The sequence below is a fragment of the Haemaphysalis longicornis genome, unplaced genomic scaffold, assembly GCF_048455015.1.
Source record: "Haemaphysalis longicornis isolate Haplotype H1 unplaced genomic scaffold, Haemaphysalis longicornis Haplotype H1 scaffold_9, whole genome shotgun sequence".
Taxonomy (NCBI): Eukaryota; Metazoa; Arthropoda; class Arachnida; order Ixodida; family Ixodidae; genus Haemaphysalis; species Haemaphysalis longicornis.
In genome coordinates, this window is record NW_027526460.1 from 170,451,711 (window position 1) to 170,459,485 (window position 7,775).

The following is a 7,775-nucleotide window of genomic DNA, read 5'->3' on the forward strand; positions in this document are numbered from 1 at the left end:
TGCTGTGCAGTGAAAGCAATTAGGTGTGCAACACTTCAACCACACAAAACTTCCTTGAACCTTAAAACCCTTGGCTTCTTAGTATTGCACCAAACTTCCAATCAAGGTAGCTACCTGCAATGTTTAGTGCCTTATTCTTGAGCTGAGCAGAAAGGTTCAATATGAAGGAAGACCAAATGCAAAATGTATAGTTTCCTCCGTAATGCGGCTCATAATCTACTTATAAAAGTTGGGTACCCAAGCCATTTATTTTCGTTTGGATTATTCTTTTTGCTTTACGAAAAAATATTCATATGGTACAGCACTTGCAAGGTTTGGTGGTATATGGAGTTTTATTAGCATACCTTTAGACTAAATGACCCCACATAGCAATAACAAGAACTGCAAACATCACAGAACAATGCATACAAGTTCCCTGGTGAAGCCCATGGTTGAAATGTAATGTCATTGTTCAGAAAACATTATTTTATCATGAGGCTAACTTGTATATGGTGCCTTGCATTATGTCCCTGCCGGTGGATGTGGGGTCATTTGTCACTGTTGCAAATGAAAAGCCAACAGCCAGGGCCCATTACTTTTGGCTAGTATTGCGAGGTGCCTCACGGTAAGCATTCTACGTCGATAGACTTTTTTAGAGTTGACTAGAACTGAAATCAGCAAAAGATTCTCTACAAAACATGCAGTCTATCCCCAGCTTTAGCGTTTGCTAATTTCCATATTTGGGTTTCTTCTGGCTTTCTTAACATTTTTCTTTTGATAAGAAGGTGCATAACCAAAAGCAAAAAGCTTTTCTGTAAACCTTTGGTAGCTATATAATTGTTACAAAATATTTTACTCTAAATATGGCAGCTTAAACTGAGAATATTTGCATTTAAAAACAATAAAATAAGTTTAAATTGATGATAAATGTTTAGCTGTTTTTACGCAAAACTGTACATGGGATATGAAGTGCACCACAGGGAGGGCTTTGGATTAGCTTTAGCAAATTTGGGACATTTAAGGTGCACTGAAATCTCTACACATGCGCTTTTTCACTTTCTGTATCCACCAGGAAAATGGCTGCCAATTTAGACCGCGATTCTAAATAGTAGTTGACGTGCATTTTAAAATAATCTCAAACATTATAGCCACAAAATTAATTTTTACGAGTTGTAGACATTGCCCGTTACACCAGACATTGGACTACACTGTCAAGAGCTTTGACATCCACAATGACGTCTACAAAGCAAGCTTATACTGGTAGAATGTTTCATACCATAATTACTGTGTGTTCAGAGCTCACGTGTGAAGTATGGATACTGCTGCTTCAGCAAGAATCGAAGATGAGCACTCTTACTGGTTCTGAAAAAAAAATAACAGAGGAAATGCCTTAAGCAGGATTCTGAAACGGGGTTGAAAGAAACATGAATGAACAAGAAATTCTTTCAAAACATGTAAAGCAATGCAAACAAATATTTATTTCAACTTCATTTCTACGAAAGACCACCTCATGAAGACTGGTGATGGGGTATTGGCTCAAAAAAAAAGCAGAGAGCACTTATATAAATGCTACAGGGAGCCTTCGCAGCCAAAAATTGTTTGAGCAGCTAAAATAATCACTGTTCAACAAACTCATAAAAAATGTTTGAATGCACAAAAAACCAGTGGTAAACACAGGGAACAGTTAAAACAGAATGACGGCACAAGTTTGTCCCGTCGTTCCCTTCTGTGTCCTGGGTTTTCCTATGGTTTTTCATCCAGTCAAACATGTACCAGCTAGCCCAGTCCAACGCCTTGGTATCATAAAAATATGGATAGTCAATCCTTACAGAAAGTTCAAAAAAAAGAAGGTATAAAGTAGGTGACAAAATTAAAACGACAGCAAATTGGTTGGCTTTTAATTTTAAATGATAATATAAAAAATAATGGCATGAATGAAAGTGAGCAGCACGCGAGGTACCATGTTGCTAGCCCGACATTCCACTTTGAAGCAAAATGTCCGCTTTCAACACTACATAGGCTAAACATGCAATGAGGCATTCCTTTAGGCACACAAAATATACCATAATTGTTAAAAGCTACGAATTAGTTGAAAAAACCTGACCAGAACAAATTGGAATTAGTGACTAGATACAGTTTCAGAAATACACAGCGACATCATATAAAAATATATGGTTCCCATACAAAGATTGATCATAACAAAAATTCAGGACTACATTTATCAGACTGGCATCAATGTGCAAAGCAGCTTAATGAAGGAAGACGGTCTTCACTAAAAACATGTTAATATTGAGAGCTCATGTGCTTCCCTGCAAGTTGGGTGTGTAAACCCACTTAACTAAACCGCTAACTAACCCGCCTGAATCATCACATGATAGACATTGAGGAATTTTACAAACTGGTTTATTGTAGCGAGCTGTCTAGTTTATTTCCCTATTTTTCTTGGCATTTCGTGTCTAATTCTAAATTTGGTGACTAGATAGCTTTTACTATGGTCATGCACTGGTGACAAAGAATATTTAATTTTACTTTAAAAAATTTCAGTTTTGTTTTATTGCTCACCAGCCAACGATCTGAAATATCAGAGGCGCTTAAAACGTATGTTGGCATTTCCTTCCTGCACTGTAGTACAACTAATCATGACTTTTACCACAATTTGTTCACAAATGGTAATATTTGGAAAGTATTCAGCCGAATGAAAATGTCATTTCAGAAGCATGCACAATCAACAAGGCCTCAATGACTCTCACGACGTGGTCCACTTGTTTCTGTCACAAATAACCTGAGTGCAGACACATTCCACCGAAGACGAAGGTAACATGCCCTCTTGGGTGATGAATATTTAAAATGCCTTACGAGTAAATTTGCTGCTGAGCACGTGACGTTGTGGCATTAAAACAAAAGATCCCTCTGCGGCATCTTTCACTTGGAGGAGCGCTTGGCCACAAACTTTCAGAAGCTGGAAAATGCTCCATGAGCCGCTCCAGCCAGCAGAAACGATGCAGGACACAAGTTGGTAGGCGGACCGTTGGCATCCTGCGATTGTGAAGATATTTCTGTTTAGTAGACGCTCTTCTTTTTGTACCACTGTTTATTTCACCTTTAACAAGCAGCTGAACTCCTTAACGTTCGCATAATAAAATGCTGCAATGCGGAACAGTTAGCAGAGTTACCTCAATTTTGCTTTTCTACAAATTAACACAATGTAGGTAATCTGCACACAACTACAATCAAACTACAATTTTCACCTACTTCACTGCTAACATCAGCGTTTGACTGCTCAAGCACAAATAAACATCAGACATGTGAGCAATCTGCTAAACTTATCCCCACAAACTGAAAAATCAGGCATCAGAAATCAGCAAGGAAGGAGGTGTCACGTTTAAATGGCACTTTTTTCGTTCAAAACATAAACAACACCTGGAAGCTTGAAGCGTGAGAGGGGGTCTTTCACGCTGACAGTGTCAGAACATAGCTTGCTAGTGGGCACGTGCACGAATGTGTTTCTTGAAAATGCGTGCGAAAGCTTGATTGATGTGTAGGACGAGAATTGCAGCACGTTTTGACACAGGCCTTGTGGACGCTTCTGCCTGCTAATGTCAATGTGGATTCCTGCTAGTCGCCCTCTTCGCTTCTTTCTGAATATAATGCTTTAGGCATTATATTCAGGACAAGGACTGCATCAAAACGTGCAGCAATTACCTACGTCCCACACATATGTGAAACTCTCGCACACATTTTCAAGTAACGCAGTGCATACATCGTGCATGTGCCCACTAGCAAGCTGCGTTCTGACATTGTCAGCGTGAAAGACCCCCTCTCACGCTCCAAGCTTCTGGGTATTGTTTATTAGATTCCATGCGCTGAATGCAACTCAGTGTACATTGACGAAACGGGCAATCTGCACAGAAGCTTAACGCAGCACTGGAACGAAGTGAACAAGGGCCATGCAAAAACAAATCCACTGGCAGAGCACCGTGAGAGGACGGGACACGTGGTCGACTGGAACAAGACAAAATTACTGACAACTGAGTGCAATCTATCTTCTCGATTACTGCTCGAGTCCCTCATCGTGGATCCCTCATAATGGATGGCAATCTGCACCATATCTATGCAAACTCATTGCGCCGTGTAATGCCCAATATATAGCTTCGTTTTCCACGACACATCCTCACCGTGAACAAGCACCAAACCGTTAAATGGCTTTCTTAACTTGGTCAGTGACCTACGTTTCATCATTGCAATAATGCTTTTACCTGCCTACACGGCATTCCGTCAAATACGGGACTACACTACATGAGCCATTGCCGTTCTTAACCTGCACCAGAGTATATAACCTTTCACTACTGCTATAAGATAGACCCATAAACGCACTTCAATATGGCCTTTATATTTAGCCCTTGGAAACATTCTGTATAATTTCACCATTATGTTGCATCTGCTACAGCAGCTGCTAATATATCAAAAACATGAAAAAAAAACTGTGGTTTAACACGCCAAAGCTACAGTTGGGATATGGGGAGCACTGTAGGGGAAGGCTTCGCAATAATTTTGACCACCGGGGTATTTTTGTGCGCACCGAAATCTCAAAACACGGGCGTCTTTACGTGTTGCCTCCATCTGAAGAGCGGCCACACCAACATTCCAACCGACATGCGCCTCCACAGCACACCACCCTAGCCACTGCAGTGGGTTAAACATATGAAATAAAGCGAGTTTTGGAGTGCAAATGAAAATATTAATCACACGTCTTATTTTCCCAATCGATCTACCTTTTGAAATTCACCATGCAATCCCCCCTCCCCTACCGGCCTACCAAAACACCTTTGTCTCAAGAGGTAATCAGGCTGTTGTTAATGAAGTAAGTATTTACAATTTGAGACTTGCCACCGTTAAAGTCATGCACTTTGTTTTAGAGATAAGTGACATTAGCCATTTGCAGCACCAGGAGTTCATTGTGTTCAGATCAGATTGAAAGCATTGACGGTAGTAGTTGAAATAAATTGTGTGATAAATTACAACATCATCTGGAAATAGACCTACATGGGAGGATATGCAACATGGAAGATAGACAGGACCAAGCAACCTGCCTGGGGGGACAACAAAGTGGCACGAGCAAAAGAAGTATATAGTTATTAGAAGTAAACTGCATTTGAGAAGAATGAAAATCTTTCACTCAAGTGAGGACATTAGGGTCAAGTTTGAGAAGTAGTCTGTGGTGTGCAATGCGATTGAATGCTTTAGAAAAATCGAGAAAAACTACCGCAGTTTGTAAGCCTGCGTCAATGGATCAATGTAGATCGTGAACAAATCCTGAAAGTTGTGTTTCTCAAGTAACCCTTGTGAAAACCGTGGTGATATTCGAATGTGATATAGTGATTTTATAAATAATTAGCGACCTGGGAGTGGATGAAATGTTTCCCGACCTTGCATATGATGCTTGTTAGGGAAATTTAATGGTGAAGTACCGTCTCCTGATTTAAAGATTGGTGCTACCTCGACTATCTTCCAATCATTGAGAATAGTGCCTGTCATGAGAGACTGCGAAAAAAGCGCTGCCGGAATTCTACAGACTGCGGGATGTACTTTTCGGTATAGTATGATTAATACCAGTATGATCTGAAGTAGACCAGTTTGTATTGCAAGTTCAAAACCATATCGAAAGATCCTAAATGTTTGCTTGGCTTGATTACACACGAATACTTGCTTCAAAGTCAGCTCAATTTCTTTTCTTGCCCTTTAGTCATCGGCCCCAGATTCTCTTCAATATCTCGCTCCAAACGCACAGCACTGCTTCATGAAAATGTTTCAAATAATCAGAGGCTACAGCACTGCTAACAGGTATACATCATGGCAGGTTCCACAACATGCAATAACTAACCTGAAAGTACATAATCGGTGGGTGCACAGATATGGCAGATGTGCCTGGACCGATGTGTCGAGCAAATGCGCTGACTTCTGAACGGGTGGTCCAAGCGGCCAGATGATGGATGAATGACCATTCCTGGCGGCAAAGCGTACGGAGCACGAACGAAAGGCCAGGCAGTACTTGGGTACAGCAGGTGCAGTGTAGGTTGGCGAAGGGAGGCCCTGGCAAAGCCTTTGAAACTGGACTGGAAGGCAGCTGACCCAGGGCAGCCAGCAGCAGCACCTGCAGGTGCATAATCTGTGAGTGTGCTGACACTTGCTGAAATACAAGAAGAGCACACACAAAGCACAAATGCTTACATAAAGTAGATTTTTAATCGTTTAAAGACAGTAACCTCCAAGACACTAATAAGAACATTCCCAGAACACCCCAAGTGAAATTTAGGTCACAATAAGAATGTATTAGACCCGCAGGTAGTGTGAGTGGGGTATGCATGATATATGCAAAGCTCACTGCTGAGCTAATTTTCAGGGAACGCATGCTAGCAGCTCATGTGTATCCCTTGCTTTCCAATCGGAACTGGTGTGCGATAGTTGAGGCTCCTCCATTTCAATGTCTGACTTGTATTTGCACGTTCAATTCTCCAGTATAAATCGAGTTGAGTGAGTGCCTACAGCTTTCTTGTTAGTCTCTGTATGGCCTGCGGTTTTGCGAAAATGAGAACTTGCGAATTCGCCAATTTTCTGCACTAATTTAAACAATACATTTGCCTCTGATATCAAGCCCCAGACTTCCCGAGAGCTACTCTGACGGAATCGGCAGGCGTTTTGTAGGCGTTGTGAAATCTCCCCCACTACCCCGAGACTACGCTAACTCCCTGCGAGGCCACATGCGCGCATTTCACCTTCAATTTGCACGTATGTGAATTCTTCGCGGCCCGAAGACCGCGAGGCGTACGGTCGCCGGTCTCGCGAGCGCAATAGCTGCGAAGCGCACTGCACGGAATTCGTGTAGGGGAGGGGGGGGGGATTTCAACCCACCTACGAGACGCCAGCCAAGGAATCAAGTGTACGCTTTTTCATATGCACTTCCAGGGAACCTCCTGTTCATGTTATTTCTTGTTATACCGCGGGTATTCACGAGGGAGGACTAATCACAGCGTTGTGCCACTCACGCGAAATTGCGACTGCGATCTGCAACCGCAAAGGCACTGTTTGAGAGACACATAAACAAACACCCCGGTGTTAAAGAGCCTTGCGTGATGTGAAATTATTAGCAGCCGTGTACCACAGCGCGAGCATCGTAGCCAAGGTCTAGCTTCAGCGTAAATTGATGCTGACATCTGCGGAAACGGTGGACTGGGCGCCACACAAGTATCTCACGTAGGCTCTCAGAGCAAACGAGATGGGGGTCTAGCGAATTACTGACCCATAAACACCAGAACTCGTTCCAACCAAATACAGAATAATAAAAAATGCGTACTTACCCGAGCAAAAACGATGTTTCCAACGTACAATTCTCCTTCACTGTCGTCTTCATCTCCGGGACACGCTTTGTTCGTATGCAATGTCATCCACTTTTGACGCGCAGTATTTTATGCGGCGATGATCGTTCTTCCGGGGTCCCCATGTTCAACACACGCGTAGGTTGGAAAAGTAGACATCACCCATAAAGCTTTTATAACTATGATTTAAGCTTGAAATAGATAAAACTGATCAAATCACGCCTGCAGCCACTCTGCACAAAACGCCATGAAAAAACACACAAAAAGTGAGAGATAGTTGCCAGACTTCTAATGCAGCACCTCTATGTTTGACGAAAATTGTGTTAGTACTGCAATATTGGTACTTACCTTTATGCTTTCAAAGTCTGAAATGTGTTTATTACTTAAGTTTAAGGTTTTTAAACGCAAAAGTGAATACATATA

At 41.9% G+C, this 7,775-nt stretch overlaps 1 long non-coding RNA gene across 1 annotated transcript; it reads right to left on the bottom strand.

Moving 5' to 3' along the window:
- Positions 1-1,458: 1,458 nt before the first annotated feature.
- LOC144151556 (uncharacterized) lies at positions 1,459-7,574 on the bottom strand. Its single transcript, XR_013318896.1, has 3 exons — positions 7,335-7,574; positions 5,861-6,130; positions 1,459-3,015 (listed from the first exon to the last, which is right to left on the bottom strand). It is a non-coding gene; the product is annotated as an uncharacterized LOC144151556 (long non-coding RNA).
- Positions 7,575-7,775: the final 201 nt, after the last annotated feature.